Source organism: Ctenopharyngodon idella, chromosome 17 (assembly GCF_019924925.1).
Source record: "Ctenopharyngodon idella isolate HZGC_01 chromosome 17, HZGC01, whole genome shotgun sequence".
In the NCBI taxonomy this organism is placed as follows: Eukaryota; Metazoa; Chordata; class Actinopteri; order Cypriniformes; family Xenocyprididae; genus Ctenopharyngodon; species Ctenopharyngodon idella.
Genome location: NC_067236.1, coordinates 21728742 through 21753825, shown reverse-complemented (window position 1 = coordinate 21753825; position 25084 = coordinate 21728742). Strand labels below are relative to the sequence as shown.

At 35.0% G+C, this 25084-nt stretch overlaps 1 protein-coding gene across 1 annotated transcript in view; it reads left to right on the top strand.

Moving 5' to 3' along the window:
- The window catches only part of slc25a21 (solute carrier family 25 member 21), a 122541-nt gene that overhangs the window by 46234 nt on the left and 51223 nt on the right, over positions 1 to 25084 (top strand). The window lies entirely within an intron of this gene.

Genomic DNA, 25084 nt, shown 5'->3' with positions numbered 1-25084 from the left:
AATTTATTTTATCAAAAACACAGTAAAAACAATATTTTAAAATATTACTACAGTTTAACTGTTTCTATTATATTTTCTTCTTCCTCTTCCGGTAAAATGATATAGAGGATGGTCTGAACCACAGCAATTTTGGAGTCTGTAACTCAATTCCTCTAACGCCACCAACTGTCCAACTCATGTTGGACTCTCATGTTTCTGCTAATAACTTTCGAACCATAAAGGGTAGAAACATTTTTTTCTACTGATTCCCTGGCTCAAGACAATTCAATTGACATAATTTTCGTCATCATAAATTTTCCTCCATTTTTAATTTTTGGAAAAACCTACTTTTTCGAACTTGTCTTAGACAGTTCGTCTGATTTTAACCAAAATTGGCTCAGATATTCAGACCATGCTGGCAATATTGAAAATAGAAAAACCCAGCAATTGAGTTGTTTTAACCCAGCTAATGGGTTATTTGGGGTATGTGAAAATTCTGTCATCATTTACTCACCCTAAAGTAGTTCCAAACCTGTATGACTTTCTTTGTTCTGCTGTACATAAAAGAAGATATTTGGAAGAATGTCAGTAACCAAGCAGATCTCGCCCCCCATTGACTACCATAGTACTAAATACTACAATTTATAGTAGTATTTATTTTTCCTACTATGGTAGTAAATGGGGGGCGAGATCTGTCTGTTAGAAAAATTGACATTTATTAATATGTTTATTAAATAGGCATTTATTAATGAGTTTAATGAACAATAATTAAACATTTATTAAATTGTTTATTAATAAATGTTCATCTTTTGATTATTATTGTTGCCTCTAGTAATTATGTGTCTGATTTTTAATTTCCAACCTATTTTGGGTTCATTTTAAGCCAGCCATATAGTCATTTTTAAACAATAGTTGGGTTAAATAAAACTGCCCAGCAGGTTGGTCAAACATTTAACCCAACCGCTGGGTTTGTCCATTTTCAACCCAACTTGGGTTGTTTTTAACTCAGCATTTTTTGAGTGTATATTAATATTTATTCAGATGTTCTGCCTAAAATAATTGTTAAATAACTCATTGTTGCAGTTGGTCTGATGCTCCCAGCCATGCATAACCTTTTTTTTTTTTTTTTGTGCTTGCAGCTATATTTATTATTATTATATTTAAACCATTTACTACCAACTACTTCAGATTTAAACTTGATAAATAAAATAATTCTTTTTGCATACACAAAACAATATCTAGATCTATCAAATAATGAAACTAAATTCAGTATCATGTTAATTATATCAATAGTGTGAAGTGTAAAGGGACACACAGCACACAAATGGCCGCTTTTTTTAATCCTGTCATAAAGTTATTGATGGTGAGAACTACCTGTCCTGATGTGTAAATAAACTAGACCTCATACAGTGGCTCAAACTGTACCCTCAGCAGAGGAATGTGCCTGTGCTCAATGATGTTTGCATAGGCTCGAATCCTTTAGGTGGGAAGCCAGTCAGACTGTGTGCTCACTGCAGTCTCTCTCTGAAATATTAACTCACACAGAGCATATATTTGACAGCCATGTTCCACAAATAATTGTTTACGACCCGCCATAGGCAAGTCAGCGGTTTATCGGGGTGTTAATTGATCGTGTATGGATGTTTATATGAATAAAAACTGACGGTAATAAATGTGCGAGAAGTTGGGTAGTGTTCTGGGGTGTGTGCGCTCTTGTGTTTTTTGTATATGTAAACAGACGCTGCCCTGCAGGCATGTCCCACAGGGCCACAGTGTGGTTAACAGAGTAAACTGTGGTCAATGTTAATACATTTCCTGTGTCTGACGGACTCACCTGAACGGTTCACACATGCCGATTAAAGAGAGTTTCAGTCTGAATTTCTCGTTCTGTTAGTCACTCATTCCATCTCCTTCTCGTTCTCTCTCAAAATCACTTTTTCTTACTCTCAAAATATGAACGTGCATCTACGGTCTGTCAATTGTGGCCAACCGTGGTGTTCCTGTGGTCAGGCTTGGCACTTCACTGTTCGTTGCTGGGATCCCGAAGTGGGCCAAATTGGGCCTACGCATACACCTCTCACATTCATTCATTTGTGTTGGGCTTCATGTGACAGCTGTGATGAATGAGAGCCCTGCAGTCACATGTCAGCCTGAATTGTCTTGCTGCCTCTTGCTCAGGTGGATTCTGTGGGTTTATAACCAGATTATACTTGCTTTATCATGTATACCTCTGGATTTAAAGGGTTAGTTTAGTCAATTTTCTTAGTGGGCTGTTTATCAGAGTGTGTACTCTTCTCTTTAAAAGTGAATTGGGATAGAAGCTGTTGAACACAACATCACACTGTAAAAGTACCATAGAAGCGGCATAATATAATATATTGGCTGCTCTTTCCAATATTATGAAAGTGAATGAGAACTGGGGCTGTCAAAGGACAATAAATGTCTCACAAAAACACTTTATATTACTGCGCTGTATATTCCAAGTCTTCGGAAGCAATTTGATATCTTTAGATGACAAATACATATTTGGAGATCATCATTGTCTGCCCTCATTCAATTTCATTTCATGGAATATAATGCACAAGTTCACATATACATCTACTGTTTGAAAGTTTGTGAACAGTATTTGAGTTGTTTGTAGCACAAAAAGTATTCTTATCGGTTTATAATATTAAGGTAGAACCACTGAACTCACATGAACCGTTTTAAATATGTTTTTAGTACCTTTATGGACCTTGAGAGTTTTAATAGCTTTGCTCTCAATAGAGGTCTCACTGAGCCATCGGATTTCATCAATTATATCTTAATTTGTATTCTGAAGATGAACGAAGGTCTTACAGCTGTAGAACGACATGAGGGTGAGTAATAAATGACATTATTTTCATTTTTGGGTGAACTAACCCTTTAAGCTTTCGTCTAGTGATCTCAATGCTCCAAATAGCAATTAAACATCTAAAAGTATCTGAAAAATTACGTTTTTCTCTGCTCGCTTCTCGATGACTGGCACTTCCCCTCAGCAATAAAACGATCTTACTCGCGCTGACTGACAGATCTGAAGTGCGTGCACAAAGACACGATCCCGATATACCAACCCAATCTCATGGCAATTCGTACGTATTTTATGAGGTGGCTAATTCGTACGTATTCGAATTACCTAAATCGTATGTATTTTACGAGTTGCCAGATTCATATGAATTCATACGAATGACCTACCCCTAACCCCGCCCCTAAACCTACCCATCACTGGGGTTTAGACAAATGAAATTCATACGAGTGAGGTCGTACAAATTAGCCACCTCGTAAAATATATACAAATTGGTCATGAGATAGCGTTGGATCTACACATATACACAGAATTAAGGTATTTCAAAAAATCACGCAAACATTATCTGTTATGTCTTAAGTGAATGTTTGGTTAACTGTTGGGGAAAAACATCTGATGTGTAACATTATATTAGATCCGTATGGTACAGTAGGTTAATGTTAATCAAACAATTGTGGAATCATGGGGAAAAACCAAAATTATCTGCCATTGGGGTAAGCAAAATAATCTTGTTTTCGGTTTGAAAAAAAAAGATTATTTTGCTTACCCCATTGGCAGATTATTTTGCTTGTTTTAAGGAAAAACTCACTTAATTTTAACTTATGTTTTCTGAAAACAAGACAATAATTTTTACTTGTCTAGAAAATGCTTCTTGATTTAAGAATTTTTAGATATTTGGACTAGAAACAAGACACTAAGTAAAAAAGGCATTTTTTGCAGTGTATGGGTTTTGACTGGGTTTGTGCCAAATTTGGTGGTATTATCAGGGATTTTAAGGTATGGTTGCTAGATGATTTTGTTTTAGTACCTTCAGAAAACTCGATTTTTCTCAAAATTGACTTTGTTGACTTCAAACAGGTGTAGCTCAGTCATTTTTTGTCGGATTCCAGCTATTCATACATCGTTTTGAAGGTTTTGAGAATAACAATAACTCATTTTTGAAAATTTGCTCATTGCAAATCATTTTGCCAGCACGGGTCACATATATTAAAATAGAAAACAGTTATTTGAAATTGTACTAATATTTGAAAAATTTTACTGTATTTTTGATAAAATATTAAAATATTTAAAAAATCGAACCAACCCCACACTTTTGAATGGTGTTTGTATGTGTGTATATAATGTGAACACTCTCTAAATGTCCTTGTTTCATGGAAAATAGAAAATATGATTTTGGAACAACATGAGACAATGACAAATGATGACATTGCTAAATGGCAAGCATGCCATTTTCCCAGCTGTCAAGGCAAAGATAGTGCCGTGCCACTAATATCCTCGAGTCCACACACGTACACTGCCATTTTCCAACCTCAGCATTTACATCCTCCTGGGCATTTTTCATCTTAAGTGTATTCTGTCATCAGGGTGGGGGAGGGAGTGAAGGGCAGCGAGCTCATTACCGGGATGGGAGACGAGCAGTGCTGGTAATGTTTTAACCCCAAAATGAGTTCCATTCCTGAGGAGTCCCGTGTGGAGTCAGGGATGTAATGCTCATATGGAGCAGTTTATGAGGATTAAGAGCTTTTATTTAGTCTACAGGGCCAGGCCTGCTCTCAGCGTCTCTCTCTTCTTCCTCTGTTCCTCTGACTGCAGGCTCGGGCTGTGGGTATTGGGTGGCTGAGCTCGGGGGCAAAGACTCTAATTCTAGTCATCCATGCACAACACGCTCCCCCTTTATGTAACACGTCAGACTAGTAATGGACACAAATCTATTCAGAATCTATTTAAAAATGGTTTTAACATTTTATAACAATATGTTAAAAATGATAATGTAGAATGATGTTCTGTATTTTCATTGTATTGTGTTTGTGTGTATGAATATGTGCTGTTCAAAAGTTTGAGGTCATTGTTTTTTGTTCTTTTTTAACACATTAAAATGATCAAAAGTGACTGACAGTAAAAACATTTTTATAATAAATAAATGCTGTTCTTTTGAACTTTCTATTCATCAAAGAATCCCGAGACAAAAATCTCAGTTTCTCCAAGAGTATTAAAGGGATAGTTCACCCAAAAATGAAAATTCTGTCATCATTTACTCACCCTGAAGTTGTTCCAAACCTGTATGAGCTTCTTTTTTCTGTTGAAGTAAAAAGAAAATATTTTGAAGAATGTTGGTACTCAAATGGTAGCCATTGACCTTGAATTGCATACTATAAAGTCAGAATTGCGAGATATAAACACAATTCTGAGGAAAAAAAGTCAGAATCGCAACTTTTTATCGCACAATTCTGACTTTTTTCCCACAATTGCGAGTTTGCATCTCACATTTCTGACTTTTTTTTCTCGCAATTGCGTGTTATAAAGTCAGAATTGCGAGATAAAAGTTGGAATTGCGAAATAAAAGTCGGAATTCTGTGATACAAAGTCAGAATAGCATGATACAAAGTCGGAATTGTGTGATACAAAGTAGAATTGTGAGATATAAAGTCAGAATTGCGAGATATAAAGTCAGAACTGCGAGATAAAAGTTGGAATTGCGTGATACAAAGTCGGAATTGTGTGATACAAAGTCAGAATTGTGTGATATAAAGTCAGAATTGCGTGATACAAAGTCGGAATTGTGAGTTATAAAGTCAGAATTGCGAGATACAAAGTCGGAATTGCGTGATACAAAGTCGGAATTGCGAGATACAAAGTCAGAATTGCGTGATACAAAGTAGGAATTGCGAGATACAAAGTCGGAGTTGCGTGATATAAAGTCGGAATTGCGAGATATAAAGTTGGAATTGTGAGATATATAGTCAGTTCGCAATTCTGACTTTATATCTTGCAGTTCTGACTTTATAACTCGCTATTGCAAGTTTAAATCTCGCAATTCTGAAAAAAAAAGTCAGAATTATGAGATAATTTTCTTAAAATAATTTTTATTTTTTTATTTAGTGGCAGAAACAAGCTTCCATAACTCCATGTTTATTAAAATGATCTGTGTTCTTATAGTTCTCTGGTAGCTTGATGTCTCTACTTCTTTTCTGTTATTTTATTTAGTTTTTGTTTGTGGGGGTCTGTTTCCTCATTTGCATGTGTGCTTGCGTGTCTGAGCTTGCAGTATGTGTGTGGCTTTCCCCTCCTTCTCTCTACCAAAAGGAAAAGTTTCATGTTCGCTCACTAACTCGTCCCTGTAGAGGGTCAATTGCAACCAGTTGGCCACCAGTCTGGTCCAAAATAAACATTTGGAGAGAGGAGACTATATAGGCAGGTACCGGGGGCCTCTCTCGCTCTCTTTCTCGCTCTCTCACTGGCTTTTTCAGCTGTGTTTCCTTGGGAAACTCTCTCTAAGCATGTATATATGTATGTGTGTGTGACTGTGCTATACTAGATGGCATTATATAGCACTCTGCAACCTTTGATATGTCTATCATTTCATTTGCACAAAGAAAACAAAAGCTTTCCTCCTTTAATCATCTTGTGAAATGTGCTTTTTATTTCTCAGGCTCTCCCATGTCTGACGCATTCATTATAAACGCAAAGCTGTGGGCTGTCGCATGGCTCCACGTCATGTATGTGATGCTTGATGTGGGCAGGTGTGTGTAATTCATGAGTACAGTGTGGCGGTTTGAGGCTGATGACCAGCGACTGGTTTAACTGGGACGGGGGCGCAGCAAACGCGGCTCAATTTAGGCCACATTAATCACACTGCCATTTCCTCACATCAGCCGGTGTGTCTGTTTGGCCAGCATAATGAGCTCAGGTGACTGAGCAGAGAGAGCCGCTCTGTTCTCTCGTTCTCTAGAGGACCGGACAGCTGCCCGCTGCCACTTCAGCAAGAGATTTCACAACACAGCACTTCATTTTCTGTGATAGAGATCAAAACATGGTTGTGTTTAGTTTTGCAAGCTACGCTCTAAAAAAAAAATATGCTGGGTTTAAAACAACACAAGTTAGGGTTGAAATTGGGTTGTTGTAACCCAGCGGTTGGGTTAAATGTTTGCCCAATGTGCTGGGCAGTTTTATTTAACTCAACTATTGTTTAAAAATGACTATATGGCTGGCTTAAAATGAACCAAAAATAGGTTTGAAATTAAAAATCAGACACACAATTACTAGAGGCAACAATAATAATCAAAAGGTGAACATTTATTAATAAGCAATTTAATAAATATTTATTGTTTAATTATTATTAATTATACATGTTTGTTTATTAAACATATTAATAGATGTTAATTTTCAACATATTTTGGGTTCATTTTAATCAAGCAATACAGTCATTTTTAAACAATAGTTAAGTTAAATAAAACTACCCAGCAGGTTGGACAAACATTTAACCCAACTGATGGGTTAAAACAACCCAGTCGCTAAGTTTGTCCATTTTCAACCCAGCATTTTTTAGTGTACAAAGAACAGTATGTTTGTTTGTTTTTATGTGATAATCTCATTTTTATGTTGTTTTGTTATGATATTAAATCATGATTTTTAACGCTGTCATATGTGCAACGAATCATTTATGAATATGATAATCTCATAACATAACTATCAAAATTTTAAATAGTCTACATAAAATAGCTATTTCTCTAAAAGAAATATATCATTCTAATTATGGCTGGGTATTGACACAAATTTCACAATTTGATTATATTTCAATTCACAAGTTTGCGATTCGATTCTATTCCAATTCGAATCATTAATTTAATAAAATCAAGCCATCAGTTAACTATATTATTGTTTAACAATAAAGAACACCATCAATACCAATTTTCTTTTTTAATGGAATTAAATATATGAAATAATATTTAATTTAATATATAAGTGATATATAAATATATAATTTATTAATAAAATTAAATATATTAATTCTTTATTATATTGACATTCATCTTTATATTTTAATTGCATATATTTTTTTTATACTATATTTATTTAAATATTTATTTATAGTTATAACTTGTATTGTCTTCATAATTAATTGCAATGTTTTTAAGTGACACCCCTAGTTGTAATGTCATTTTTGTCTTGTACTTTAGACTTTAAAAATACAGAACACAATTTTTTTAATTATATTTAATTAATTACTTTATTAATTATTGGGGTAAAGTAGAGTATAGATACAACATTATTTTAACATTTTGTGAAATGGTATTTAAAAACATGCTTTAATAACTAAGAAATGAATTTAAGCCGGATATTGTCAATAACCTGCTAACAAAGAAACACATTGATCAAAATATATTGCATATACAAACAAACAACGTGAGTTTACAAAAAAGTCAGTCATGTTTTATGGTACTGATTTATTTACTTTCACTTTCCTTCCCTCAGGATCTTTCCTCTTTGCTCAGTTGCAGCACTAATTCTTTGCTTACACGTTCTTGTTCTGAACTTGACATTTTTGTTTTATCTGTCTTATGCTGAAAGAGAGATTGAGTTGAGAATTGAAGTTAGTTTGGCTGAGGAATAATGGATGTGAAGATTAATGTTAAAATCTGAATTTCAAAGGATATTTAAAAAGTAGAACAAGTAATAGTATAGTTTTAAGCAGGTTGGCCAATTTGTGATCTAACTGAATTCTCATAACATGGTGCCTTGTTTAGTTTTACACAAATGAGCCTGCGAGAGTTAGACGTCTGTTCTATGAGTTTCTCATTTAAAATTTAAATACAAATTGATACTGATCAAGAAATGGTGATGTTGCAGTATTCACACAAAAACAATATATTACCACTAATAAAGTGGTATAAAAGCAAAACTCACCTCTTGACCTTCAGATATTGTTTATCATCTGTTTTTCATAGAACCGCTTCATCACACATATTTTGATCTTTAAAACACACAATAAAATGTTTTTTCTCTTCAAACAAGAATGAAATGAAGAAAAAACATTTTTTTAAAAAAAAAGTATATATTAAAAAAATAAATGAATATCATTAAAAAAAAAGTTAAAAATGAGTAGTAAAAAATGATTAGTTTGAAGAGAAAAACATGTCAGACCATAATTTTGACATTCTAATTTCCTATATAGAAAATGCTTTAGAACTGAATGTAATTACAGTATAACAGTATTTAATTAAAGGCCCGTTCACACCAAGAATGATAACTATATCAGTGTCCAAACCAACACACAATATCGCTCTGTTTATTATAAACATGCTGTAGTTTTCGCGTCTGCAGCTTTAAATGCTCGAGCTCTTTAAAGCAGGATGGATTCTGATTGGCTGTTAATGTTTTATCATTCATTAGCTGAAAAAAAAAAAAAAAAAGTTCTGAAAATGATTCCAACTATATTGTTTCTCTGTGCCATTATCGTTATAGCTGTGGTGTGAACTCTGCTATTCTTTTATAATTAGAACGATTTTTAGAACTATATCTTTGTTATCTTTATAGTTATCGTCCTTGGTGTGAACAGACCTTAAAGGAATAGTTAATCCAAAAATGAAAATTCTGTCATTAATTACTCGCCCTCATGTTGTTCCAAACCCGTAAGACTTCGAAGCACAAATGAGGACATTTTTGATGAAATCTGACAGCTTTCTGTCCCTCCATAGACAGCTGTACGACTATCATTTTGATGCTTCAAAAAGTTCATAAAGAGATCGTAAAACTAATCCATATGAATTGAGCGGTTTAGTCCAAATTTTCTGAAGAGACTCGATCGCTTTATATGATGAACAGATTTCATTTAGACTTTTATTCACGTATAAATATTGATCAGCGAACATAAACAGAAGCTCAAACATGCTGCGTAACACAAGAATGAACCTCATTGGTTCTCACACGTCAATCAAACATGCTTGAGCTTCCGATTACCACAACTGATGTGTGAGTTGATGAATGTTTATATGTAAATAAAAACCTGAATTCAATCTGTTCTTCATATAAAGCAATCGAGTCTCTTCAGACTAAACCACTCAATTCATTTTACGGTCTCTTTATGAACTTTTTGAAGCGTCAAAGTGGTAATTGCGTAGCCATTAATGGAGGGACAGAAAGCTCTCAGATTTCATCAAAAATATCTTCATTTGTGCTCCGAAGATGAATGAAAGTCTTACAGGTTTGGAACGACATGAGGGTGAGTAATTAATGACAGAATTTTCATTTTAATTTTGGGTGAACTAACCCTTACAGTATATAAATTATTTAGAGCTTTTGCAGCTTTCATCCTGGACACATATAAAAATAATGTCCCGTACAGAGATTTGAACTATGTGTAGTATTTAAAGATCATTTACATTTCAACAACTTAAAAAAAAAAAAAGTCCTGTGTGAACTAGAATTGGCACTATTAGATGGCAATGTGTAAGTTGTAATGTATACGTGTGTCCTGTCGTTGGACGAAAGCGAGACGCGGTGGAGTGTGTGTGGAAGGCGATCTGTAGCCTGTCGTACAGGTGCTTATAATTTGCAGTGATTAATCATTGTTGTGTTTGGGGGTGACATGTTGTTTAATACATCTGTCTGTCTTCCTCTCTCCATCCTGGGCCAGCAGGCTACGGCATGCTGGGTGTCACTGAGGGGTTAATGTGCAGAAACACACCAACACACTCTGATATACACATCACACATTTAGCATTGTAATAGAGACGCCGCTCATTGTTCAGTATTAGAAGAGTAGGCAGGATCCCAGTTTAATGTATGCTTTCTCAAAGACTTTATACAAATAATGTATCTGTGTGTGTGTGTGTGTGTGTGTGTGTGTGTGTGTGTGTGTGTGTGTGTGTTTGCTTTGGGTACAGGGCAGGCAGCCTGGTCAGTGCAGGCTGTAAATCAGCTGCTCTCTGATGGAATTCTGACAGACAGGAAGCTAATCTGTCCCTCGTGTGTCATTACAGCCAACCTCCCAGATTGCCACATATCCTGCTGCTACGCTCATCTTCTGCACACACACATTCAGCCCGGCTGCCAGAGACAGTAACAAACACACATGTTGAACATAAAGTGGCTTTGGCTGTGTCAAGAGTTCATTGTCCACATCTGCCAGAGGCAGAGAAAGAGCTCAAAGAGGTGTTCTCTCTCTCTCTCTGGCTCTGTCCACATCTCCAAACTCGCTTTCCCTCATTTATTGTTGGCGGTCATCATTCATTCATTTTAGATATGTTCTGTTCAGCGTGTTGCTTCTCCATCTGCTTAAAAGGATGGTTCACCCAAAGAATGACAATTCTGTCATTATTTGCTAGGGGTGTAATGTTATACAAACATTATGGTTCGGTACGTACCTCTGTATTGAAGTCACAGTTCGGTACAGCAGAGGGAGAAAACTAACAATAAAATTGCTTCTTCTTTTATTAAACAGTGGTTTATTCAACAAATTGTGTCTCTCTCTTCAAATAAATTCAATTATAATTAACATTTTGTTCAGGATAAAAAGAAATCTATCTCAGCTAATGCTGTAAACTATATCCAGTGAGCCCTTTCTTACACATTACTATAATATTAAAGGTTACAATTAACAACAGAGCCCAAACTATTAAATTCAGTTGATATTTATTTTTAGATATAATAATCAACACTCAAATATACATTTTTGAAATATGATCATTTACATAGTTACTGTCATAATTTGTTTTCATGACAAATTTATTTCAACATATATTAAAAAATTAAGACATTACTAATAGGTAAAGTAAATATAATGAATATATAAGCTAGTATAGTGCATATATTCAGTGAAATGCTCCCTCTAGAGTTCATTTCTCTAGTGAACTAACATGCTGTGGACACTAAATGACTTGCCTGAGGTAAATGTAATGCTACGTGAGATATTATTCTCAAGCTGTTTTATTGATGTCTTTCCACGGTTGAAACACTGGTTGAGAGATTACACGTAAACATATCTATGCATAGAGCATCTGTTCTTCTTCTGCACTTTTTCCTGTTGTAGCGTTTAGCAAACAGCGGTGCATTACTGCACGCGCCCCCTTCTGGGTTGGAGTGTGGATTGGCTGTGACCGACTGTATTCGTCGTCTGACTGTATGCACCGAACTGTAACGTTATAATCAACCTCATATCGTTTCAAACCTGTATGACTGACTGACTTCTGTGAAAGAGATGTTTTGAAGAATGTTCAGGCTGCTCTTCAGCAAAAGTGAATTGGGACCAAATTAAAAAAAAAAAAAAATACTTAAAAGCACCATAAAAGTAGTTCATTTGACTTGTGTGCTATATTTCAAGCCTTTGAAGCCATATAGATTTGTATGAGGAACAGATTAAAAACATTTTTCTTCGAAAATCTTTCTGTAACTGAATGCAATGTGCCAAGTATGAGTATACAGAAGTACAATTGAGATTTGAGATCATATAATTTCAATTGTGATTTGTTTCTTACATAAAATTATCTTCAGAAGACTTCAAAAACAACCACTTTTATGATGCTTTTTTTGTACTCCTGGAGCTTGACAGTATTTGGTCACTATATGCTTTGGTTGAATGGACAAAACAACTTTGCAATTCTTTAAAATATAGTTATTTTAATATTTTATAAAATATAGTCTTCTGTTCAAAACTTTTGTTCAAAACTTACTTCAAATAATTCCCTTTCTTTTGAACTTCTGTTCATCAAAGAATCCTGAAAAAAAAAAGAAAAAAAAAATGTATCATGCTTTCCATTAAAATATTAAGCAGCACAACTGTTTTAAACATTGATAATAATTAGAAATGTTTCTTGAGCATCAAATCAGCATATTAGAATGATTTCTGAAGGATCATGTGACACTGAAGACTGGAGTAATGATGCTGAAAATTCAGCTTTGATCACAGGAATAAATTGCATTTTAAAATATATTCAAATAGAAAACTTTTCACATTACATTTTAAATTGTAATAATATTTCACAATATTACTGTTTTTGATCAAATAAATGCAGCCTTGTTGATCAAAAATCTAAATTTTTTAAAAACTTTTAAAAAAACGACCCAAAAATGGCATTGTGTAAAAGTGTTATTGTGTGTGTGTGTGTGTGTGTGTGTGTGTGTGTCCAAACTTACATGAGTTTAATTACAAGAGCTCTCAAGTATGTGTGTGTAAGCGACCACAGTTTCACTCGAACGCCCAATCTTAGCATTTCATATCTCAACCCACTGCTTGCTTAACAGCTCTGCTGTAATACCACAAACCCATGAACAATTTCAGTCTGACAGTTTGAAATATTTTTTTGAATACTTTGACAAATTGCTATATGAAAAAAGCCCAAAGCATAATCGGCTGGTTTGGAGAGTGTCCAGTATTAGGATCCTGACCCTTCAATTATGAAGTTATGGTGCTTGTTTTCATGTATGGTGCTGAATTTCATTAGTGGTTATAGTACTTTTTTGTAGTATGAATACTGCTGCTCAGTAATAATGATGCTACGGTATGTGAAAGTGAGAAGTTTTTAGTCTTAATGTATATGAATTGTGGCTCTGATGAATTTTGTTTCTCTCTCTTGTCATGTTAGGAAGAGTCAGTAACATGACACTTGTTATTCTTGTCAAAGTCTGTTGACTTATTCAACAATACACCTTCTACAATGAGCATATTTTTAATTTCTGAAATTAGTTTAAAAAATGTATGTGCATATAAATATGTCACCTTTGTGAGAGTCTGTCGATAAATTTGATGTTTTTGAAGCCGTGGTGTGCCAACTTTATTTATTTTCTATATAAATATGTATATATTTATATAAAATATTTTTTATTATTGTTATTGATTTATTTATTTTTTGTGGAATAAATTAAAAAATGTTGCGATGACACAACTGTCTTGATAAGAAGATGTATTAAGTATATTGGCATTGTGTTATATAATTATTTCTTAAAATATATTTTAACAAAACTGCTTCAGTGCTTAATATTTGGAAAACTTTTTATGCCAAATCAAAGTCATGAGATGTGACTAATATCCTTATTTGTATCTCATGTGGTAAAATTTCTTTAAAATGTAATGGTATTTATGAATTAATAATTCACGATATTGAGAAAGTTTTTTCTTTCATGAAAAATATATATAAAAACTGAAATAAATAATGAAAATAAAATAATGATTAAGACGTGTACATACACATGAATTCAAGTTGTAATAAAAATTGTACTTTTTACTTGGTTACACCACATGACATTTTTAGAGTCATTAAATTTAAACTTTTCTTGAAAATGTTATAAAAGTTTTTCAAAACCATATGAAACCAACATGAATACAAAGGCACATGTGTTTTAAACTAGATTTAAAAAGATTTTTCTTTTTTTTTTTTTTTAGTCACAGCCATTATTTTTCATTACCTAAATGCATTTTCTGTGTATGTGTACCTGTGTGCACATATGCCAACCACGGATTATGATGACAAGTTCGATTTTTCGCAGTGCACGTGGAATCACTTGCGCCGCTCTTGCCAGGTTACCTGGTGCCAGCCGCTGTCAGGGCTGCCATGTCATCAGATCAGACAGGTTACTCGCTCTACGGCTCAGGATAATTCATTGCACCGCCTCCAATAATGACAATACATCACACAACACACAAAAAAGGCCAGGCTGCATGGCTGATTTCATAATTACTGCCGTATGTAACACAATCACACGCTCTCATCAGACCCAAACCGCCACCATGGCTGGCCAGCACCGCTTATGTAACGTTTGGAAAGAAAGAGTCTGTGTGAGACTATATGAACTTTATAAAACCGCGACTTGTGTAGATCACAACAGTTTAGAGATGCTTAATGTGTTTTTACTTGTGTGTGTGTGTGTGTTTCTCTCGTTCGTTTTCTCTAAGGCTGGGTGGTGAAACATGTTTCTCTTGTGTTTGGCCAGTGCTGGCTGAGTGCGTTTACACTTCAGTAATGGCTTCCTGCTTCAGTCTCTCACGCTAAACTTGAGGAGGGGACACGCACATTACAGCACACGCACACACTTTTAATCTACAGGGCACACACACACACACACACACACACACACACACACACACACACACACACACACACACACACACTGTAAACCCTAAGTTGGCAGAATTAAAAAAATTTGAGGTAATCAGTTATATCAAATTTCAGACTCAAAGTTGAAGTTAGAACTTTAAATGTAATTTTGTACAACACAAGCATGTTAATTGCGATATAATATAAATATTGACTAAACTAGTTTGATACCATTAATGTCGTATTTTTGTGGTTAACCACAAAAAAACAGTAACATAAGAACAAAATCCTGGTTACACTATTTTAAGGTGTAATGTAGTAATTAATTAACTACAAGTACTTACTGGTTAGGATTAGGGTTTGGTTTAGGGTTAGTTGCATGTAATTATGTATAATTTATAGTTATTATCACAGTAAGTGCATGTATCACATAACAATGACACTGTAAAATAGTTTCCAAAACCCCTATAAACCCCAACTTAACTAAGACATCTCTCTCTAAATTAATCTTGTGCAAAAAGACACAATAACACATTTATTCCTTTATTCAGTCTGACGTAATGTAATTTTTTCAGTAACACTTTACAATACATTCCCATTAGTTAACACAAGTTAACGTTATAAAGGGGCTATATATGTACAGTAGAAGTCCCTTCCAATGAAAGTCTGTTCACTCGGCGGCCATATTTGCAACGCCTCAGGGCAGCTATTTCAAATAAATGACTTTACCAATCAGCGATTGGCTCGTTTACTTAAAAGGCGGGATGTATTCCGCCATATTGCGCGTTGCAGTTTATCCTATTCATAAGTAATAGGAGTGAACCGTCTTTCCTTATCTATAGTCTTTGAATCACACTCTGTAATGTCATAATACTGATCAGGCCCTCATGCGAGGAGCATTTCAACAGAGGTACAGCAGTAATGAATCTAGAAATTTGCTGCAACTCATTAAGTTTACGTTTATCTAAACCAGTTATTGAATTAATGTAACTTTTTCAGTAACATTTTACAATACGTTCCCATTAGTTAATAGTAGTTAATGTTTTAAATGGGCTATATGTAGAATTTAGAAACCCGTGTTATTAGCATCACTAGTGGCCGTTAAGTGAACTGCAGCCAGCAACTTATTGTTCGTGCTCGTAATCGTGCACACGTAACGAAGTGACTGAGTGTGATTCAAGGCCTAGATATACTCAAGGCGAAATTCTTTTTCTAAATTATTTGCTTAGAAGTTATTAGAAGTTGGAAATAGCCTACCTTTGCTGCAGTATACTTTTAATGGACACCCGACGTCGTCCACGCTGCTGAGAGCGACGGTTAGATGAATATGTGAATATTTGCTGCGCGCGCTTTCTTCTCAATTACAAAATAAACGCCACATAAATGACAGTGCTGAAGAAGTAGTAAAGAAAGCATCTGAACAGCGATGTGGATATGTTTGCACCAGCTCAATTCACCGGCATCATGTCGACGACAGATGAGGTAATTGTTATGATAGTTTGATTATAGGCTAAAGTACATTTGAAACTATAGACTAACGTTAGGCCTATCTGGCTATGTGAGATATGTTGGAATTAATCCCCTTTTTTTGTATGACATTACTGTACGGAATGGCTCATTCAGCATTTTCCTGAACATAATCATTCGTTAGGGTTGCCAGGTTTTCACAACAAAACCCGCCCAATTGCTATTCAAAACTAGCCCGATCGCGTTTCAGGGCGGTCTCCCGGTAAAAATCGTGTTCCGGGGTTTAAAATCAGCGTTTTTTGGCGGGGTTCCCCTGGTAAAATTTGCATTCCAGGGGCTAAATATGTTATTTGGGGTAGCTTCAACTCGCAGACATAAAAACAACCCACGGCCACAGTCTTAAAGTAGAACAATTCCGCGGAAAACAGTCATAGATTGGAAAAAAAAAAGACTCTCGTAAACGTCACATCCTTTTAATTTTTCCGGCAAAAACGACCCGAGTCCTTCGCATAAAAATCAGTCTACAGGCTTTCATAGACAACCTAGGAAGTCGTGAAACTGGAAGGTGTCGTTTTTTAATTTTCGTGACAAGTTGTTCACATATTGGCAATAAAAAAAGAGATAAATAAATTAAAATATTTAAATATAGCCCCTTTAACTAACATTAACTAACAATGAATTTGCATCATACATTTGTTAAAGTATGTATTTATCTTTGTTAAAGTTAGTTAATATAAAACTGTTCATTGTTAGTTCATGTTATGTCAGATCCATTGAATAATATTAACAGATGTAACAGTTGATTTTAATAATGTATTAGTTCATGTTAAAATTAATATTAACTAAGCTTAATATATGATTTAGAAGTATTTTTCATTGTTAGTTCATGTTAGCTAATGTAAATAGCTAATGTTAACAAAACTTAAGTGTTACCCTTTTGTCTTTTAGGTACAATGAGCCTTTCAGTAATATTTGAGTGAAATGAACTCATTATATTTAGTTAATTTCACTGTTTGGTTTTACAGTGAAATTTGGCAGCTCTACATTGTACTATCATCAGCTGTGTTAGATATATTTAATATGCAAGCGGACAAATGTGTTTGTTATAGATCTTTATTTCCCTCAAATATTTTCATTGTTTCCTCAAAAAGACCCCCTGGGGAAAGGAAAGATCATATCACTCCCTAAGAATGTCCGTTGTTCTTTCCCATAATTTTCTGATCTGCTTGTGCACCTTGCAGGCAGAGGGCTGTTTTTCGACCTATCTTGCTCCTCCGTACAAAAGACACCGGGTTTGTCTGTTCATCATTTAGTGAAGAACATCAAGCGTATTATTGAATGATGGGACGGCAGAGATGAGTCTTCGCTCACATAAACTCTCCCCAGCGGCGCCTCTGGTCGACACAGATCCAGGGCCCCCTTTCCTGCACTTGTCCAAAGAGACACAGGGTGTTAACAGGTAATTAAAGAATTTACTGCCCCACTAAAACTCTATTATTGCTGTTCCCGGCCCATAATTGGGTTCATTATCAGCTTTTATGGACTATAGGTGAGCGTTTTCGAAGCAGTGGACAAAGCATTCTGCAGCCGCTGTCCAGGTCATACACGGTGCGTGAGTCTGAAGAGGTCACATGCTGTCTCCAGCTCTCATGTTTTCACGACCAAAGACAATCTTACCGATAGTAATGTGATAAAACAGACTTTTCCATTTAGATTTGTTAGTAAACTTTTTGATAAAAAATCTAGATGCTTATATAGATAGATGCTTAAGGAGCAGCAGTTTTTATAAAAATAACTGGTAACACTTTAGAATAATATCCCGTCATTAGGTAACTATGCAGGTAGTAATGCAGGACAAATACTGCACTGACACTTCAGCTACTACTATTTACTAATATGGAAACAAGCTTAGCTAATCGTCAGCGAATTTAGGACTGAGTTAGATTCATTCATTAGGTGATCGATAATTACTGAATGAGATAGAACTATTAACTAACTAAAATATATTAAAAAATATATATATTATTAATAATTAATAATAAACCCATGTGAAGCTCTCACTAGTCAAGTGTTACTGCTAGTTATCTAGTCCATTATTTTAAAGACGAAACAGTGGTCCAGATCACTGGTAGTTCACAGAGATAACACTTGGATAATTAGTGATGCATTTTATGACCATGTTTACAGTAAAACAGACAATTGCTCATGTCTCAGACTTGCTAATGTTTTGATTAGTAATTAATTGGTAATTTTTTTTTATAATTTGACATAATGAATAGTTCTAAATGAGTCTAATCTCATTCATTAATAACTGATTACCTAATAAGGAACTATCACAGTTCTAAATTTCAGTTCTATTACTTAGTGATTATTTAATCTTGTTTCCATATAAGTTATTAGTAGTAGCTGAAGTGTTACTGTACACTCTTAAAAATGCTGGGTTAAAAATAACCCAAATTGGGTTAAAAAAATAGACAAACCCAGCGATTGGGTTGTTTTGGCCCAGCGGTTGGGTTAAATGTTTGCCCAACCTGCTGGGTAGTTTTATTCAACTCAACTATTGTTTAAAAATTACTCTGTTGCTTGCTTAAAATGAACCCAAAGTATGTTGGAAATTAACATTTATTAATAAGTTTAATCATTTAGAATTAAATAATAAACATTTATTAAATTGCTTATTAATAAATGTTCCCCTTTTGATTATTATTGTTATATAATAATTATGTGTCTGATTTTTAATTTCCAACCTATTTTGGGTTCATTTTAATCCAGACATATAGTCATTTTTAAACAATAGATGAGTTCAATAAAACTGCCCAGGAGGTTGGGTCAAACATTTAACCCCACCGTTGGGTTTCTCCATATTTAACCACATTTAACCATATTTGTCATATTTAACTTGGGTTGTTCATAACCCAGCATTTTTAGAGTGTAGTAATAACATTTTAAATAATAAAAATGTAATTTGAACAATCATGCGTGGAAAAAGCATTTCAGAAATGGTTGAGTTTGATTCATGAATTGTGATAATCGTTTATTGTATGATGTATTATTTATTTGATTTATTATACTATATATATGTTTATGTTTATATATGTATTATATTATAATATTTATATACAAATGCTTTTCCAGCAAATTGTTTTCTTTTTCCAGGAACGTTTTTAGTAGCAAGAGAACTAATTTCTTGTAAAAAATCAAATGATGTCTTATTTATAATGGCAGTACATCTAATTTATAATCAGATTATCAATTATTACCAGTAATGTCCAAGGAATACAGCACAAACTCCTATTAGTGACCAACAGTACAGCAAGTTGGAACATGAAACTGGAAGTTGAAAAATAGTGTTTTTTTTTTTTTTTTTTCTTGATTTAAGCTGAAGAAGATTAATAAATGACGTTATTTTAATAACATTAATAATTAATTTGACACACAGTTTTGTTTTACAGTTTTGTTTCTACTCAAATGCATATTTACCCACATAGAAAATAGCTGTGTGAGGACGTTATCAAGATGGCCACCGAGTGCACTCACTTTCTTTTTAAGGGACTTTGGTGAACGCCCCTTAGGAGTGCAGAACTAATATAGCGTGAAGCATGTCGATGTATTTTCTTTCTCTCCTCAAACTCTTTTTGTTTGTCTGCGTGCCACTGTAACTTCTCAAAACACTTGCACTTCTCCCTAGTTTTCATGGTCGGTGAAGATGGCCAAGGTTGCTTTGCAAAATATAGCAACTCCTGGATGTGTATGTTTGTACACTGTCACAAATCGTGTGTGTCCATTTCTCTCCTTCCTCTCACTCTCTCGTGACTGTCCACTAGGTGACAGTAATGACACAGCTCATCCTCTGTGGTGATTGACATGGGAAATATCATGTTTTGCACATATTACAGGGCACAGCAGTGTGCCAATAGCCAGTTTGTGTTCTTAATTTGATGGACATTGTTCAAAGATAAACACTAACTTCCTTAGACTTATCAAATGTTAAACAATAATTAGCTAGATGACATCAGCTACATTAGTGTAAAAATATCACTAGAATGTGTGTACTTGACTTTGCATTGAGAGATGAGCGCATTAAATGAGTCTGTTCTTTGAAGTGGGTCTCCAACTGCATGCCCAACTAACATGAAAAACACCAAACTGGCTTAAATAAACAAAAACACAGACAAACAGCCATGAAACTGACACCCACACACACAGGGCCGTGTAGCCGGCGGCCCCAACCACCCTTATTTGACGGCGATGGGCTTATCAGATTGCACCGAGATTGTGCGTGGCTAGGCTAGTTTGAGGAAACGGTGCATTAACTTCAGCAGCTCCTTCCGTGTATTTTCTGTGGAAATGTTAATGTAAATGTGGGCAGAGTTTTTGCATATGTTGTTTTTTGTGTTGTTAGCTTATTCAGGTGTTGGAGTTCTCTGAATGAAGTGCAGAAACATGTTAAGTTGTTTGTCTGTTCAGCTACACTGATCTAAGAAGGAAATCGTTTGGCTACAATGTTTTGTTTGGAATTAGGGTTAATTGTTTTTTTGTTTTGTTTTTTTTGCTAGCTGGCCTAGCTAGCTTAACAAGTTAGAGTTGAAAGAAATAGCTTGCCCTCAAATGCAAGGAAACTACCCAGACTACACTTTGAAAATTTAAAGTGAAATTTGGGTTATTGTTTTCACTTTGCTGTATTCTTTACGTTCCACATTTGTTAGCTGACTGCTCTGCCATTGTTCAGTGGAGCGCTGCAGTGATGACATATTTTTAAGGCCAACCCGGAAGTTTGCATCACCCTGATTCCCTCAACAAAAACCCAGCAGGATTTTTCCATTGGCTTTTGGATGAATGCAGAAAATGAGCTCTGTGACCAACAAAAGTATGATTCTTACACATTTTGTTTTGTCATGATAATCTTCACAAATGAACACAACTTTTATGAATTTTGAGGACTATATATAAAATTGCCAGAAATAAAATGCTAAATGTAGACTATAAACATACTACACCACAGTCACGACTTCAACATCACCACCACTAAGCTTCTGAAGTATTTGTTTTTTTGTTTTTAAAAAAAACTTTTTTTTCCCCTGAAATTTTGAGTTAGAATAGTTTGCAAGAGTGCAATTCTGAACACAATTAGGCTGTGAAAGTGGACTAGTGAGTAGATGAGCTTACCTGTTTGGTGTGATGATGTCCCCAACAATCTTTGTAGTCCACTAGTTAGCAATGGTGCATGCAAGCTAAGGTTAATAGTTACAGTGAAATGCACACTAGCAACATGTAGGAGCTAAACCATCCATTTTTATTACATGCTTTACAGTGACGGTTCAGTGCATACCTTGGTTTTGGGGTCACGGTTTGGTACGATTTTGGTACAATAGGAAAAATGGTGACACTTTAATTTAGGGTCCAATTCTCACTATTAATTATTAACTATGACTTTTGCCTCAATAAACCCCTAATTACTGCTTATTAATAGCTAGTAAGGTAGTTGTTAAGTTTAGGTATTGGGTAGGATTAAGGGATGTAGAATAAGGTCATGCAGAATAAGGCATTTATAAGTGCTTTATAAGTACTAATAAACAGCCAATATCCTAGTAATATGCATGTTAATAAGCAACTGGACAAAGCAATCTCTGTAGTCCACTAGTTAGCAACGTTTTTGTTAAGGTTTTTTCATACACGCTTCTCGTGCTAGCGTAAAATGGTGGAGGGAGGCGAAACACAAAAGCGAGTAATAAAGAATGCTCCCACTATTTTAACGTTTACAGCATGCGAGTGTGTGTGTGTGTGAGAGATTTATTAGGCTGCTGTCACTTTAAGAGCTGCATGTATCCAACGTACTGTTACACACATTTTCTTTCTTAACTCTTTTATGTTCACTTAAGACATAACTGACTATGTTTCACTAGAATACTTGCCTATATGGGCATTTTGACATAATTTTGTGGGAATTTGTCCAACATGAAAGAGAACTCGATTTAATAGGCTATTCACTTGCTGTCTGAGAGGCAGCTTTTGGGCGCATGCTTCTGATGTTTGCGCACAGAAAACTTCATGTGATTACTGTACCGCCTTCCAGTAATAATGTAGGGAACCATTGTTATACATAAATCATGTAAACTCATGTTTTTACTGCATATACGATTTAGTTTTATTCAAATGACGCATGTGTACTGAGTGAACAATCGGCTATCAAGAGCATGCAACATAAGTGTGCACTCTTGCTCTCTCTTTACCTTCGGTTAAAGTTAGTAATATGCTTCTTATTTTTACTTTCTATGCTATTGCCATATCTGACCAAACTACAAACTTTCCAGCGATGTCTGTGAAAAAGGGATGTTTGCTGGACAAGTTTGGGCGTCTGTGCCACTACGCGCTCAATCCTCTCTGCGGCACCACCCCCCATCATCGTTTTTATAGTAATAAAATAATTTACTTCAGTTAGAGAACAGACACTGCAATTAAAAACAGAACGCATCTGCTCAATACAGCGTGAGTCGAGTGAGAGTTGCAGCTCAGACCAGCAGCAGGATTCAGGTTTCATTCATTACAAGAGTGAGGAGCTGACTGACAAGACGATGGCGGAAGATTTTTGGATTTTTGGACCTTGGTGGTTCCCTTATTTGTTTAAAACTATTCCAGAGAATACAAGTCCAAATACATCTCTAGTTATCCTGGTTATCATCAGTTAACACAAGATTTGCATTTAATATCCAGACTTTCTTCTGTATCACTTGTATGTTTATATTTCGTCCTCATGGCATTTGCATCATGTGTTACAATTGTTATCATCTGTGCTGTTGTGAAATTTGATCTTGGGTATTTTCCATCTGCAGGAACGTAAATGCGTGATCGTGTCATGTCAAAAAAAACAAAAAACTTGTCAATGACAAATAGGAATGTGATGAAACAATTTAAAAAGAAACATCTAGTTCTGAAAGCACATGCAAGTGTGTGTGTTTAATACATTTTTGAATAATAATAATAAAAAAAGAAAACCTCCAAAAATGTTAAGTACAAAGTTCTAAAAACATTTTTACACATTGGATACTGTACACTTGAGTATATACAGTAGAAAGGCACTGTGGCAGTACCATGTTACAGTGATGGTATCAGACGGTAAAACAATACTACTTTGATGTTTGCTGTGGTACTAAATGATTTCCATATTCATGTTCCATGGTATTACCAAAAAACCTTTGTGGTGTAGCAGCATATTTTTGTGACAAACTTCCGTAAAACCTCTTACTAACCATGGTTTGAACAGAATCAGGACAATAATGTAATTTCTCTATGAAGAAATGTTTCAGAACTGCAAAACATTTCTAGACCTGTACAGTAGCAGACCGATAAAACCTGTCCATTGAAAAGGAGTGAATATGTTTGACAAGTGACTCGTAGCATATTCGTTTTTCATCCCCTCAAGTCTTTTCTTCATACACTTTCATTCTTCCTCCTATTAAACACTTTCACCCCAGGTTACTATATTTGCACAGTGTGGATTTATCCATTTTGTTCTGTTTGTTTTTTTTTTATGCTATAAGACGAAACTTCTACATTATGAATATAGTCGCGACTAAGGGCCGTACACATAATAAAAATGCACATCTTATCATAAAATCCCAGAAATGTTGTTAGGCAAATATATTAAGTTCTTCTACAACGTATAGTCCATGGTATGCAAACTAAGGTTAATAGTTACAGTGAAATACACATTAGCAACATATTTTGTGTAAGAGCTATTGACCAATTAGAATCCAGGAGCTAAACCATTTATTTTTATTACTTGCTTTACAGTGACGGTTTGGTACGTACCTTGGTTTTGGGGTCACGGCTTGGTACGATTTTGTTACAATAGGAAAAATGGTCACACTTTAGTTTAGGGTCCACTTCTCACTATTAACTATGACTTTTGCCTCAATGAACTCCTAATTACTGCTTATTAATAGTTAGTAAGGTAGTCGTTAAGTTTAGGTATTGTGTAGGATTATGGGATGTAGAATATGGTCATGCAGAATAAGGCATTAATATGTGCTTTTTAAGTACTAATAAACAGCTAATGTCCTAGTAATATGCATGTTAATAAGCAACTAGTTAATAGTGAGAATTGGACCCTAAACTAAAGTGTTACCAGACAAAGGAACAAATCCACAATGCTAGGTTTCTTTTATTTTATTCTGAACAGACAGTGGTGCAAATCACAGTTTGTTCCACCTAGTGGCATTTAGTCCACTAGTTAGTACAGTACAGCCTCCTTTAGTGTATTAAGCACTAAGAAGTAAACAGAATGAACTCTTGCATAGGTCATTTTTTTGCAGTGCTGATAAAAAAACAAAAGGCTTTTGGTCATAAAACTGAAAAGCATCTCCTGTTATAAAAGTACAGAATAATAAAAAATAAAACTTGTGCGTTAGGAGTGTTACAATTTTCTCTACTTAAACTACATTTAAACATTCAAAGCTTAACCCCAACCCTCCTATACTTAAATTCCCGCGTTCCACTCCATTTCGCGCACAAAGGAGAGCGCAAGCCTTTCAAAATATTCTCCTTTTTCCATGAGCACAGAAAGATGCATTCAACGCTTGTGCACTATCTAGTGGACTTTGTTTTTAAGCGTTCAAGTCATTCGCATATGCGCTGTTCTTCTTCTGTGCTTTTTCCTGTTGTGGCGGTTAGCAAACAGCGCAGTATTACCATTCACGCCCCCTTCTGGATTGGAGCGTGGATCGCCTGTGACTAACTGTATTCGTCGTCTGACGGTATGCACTGAATCGTGACGTCCGTACCACAC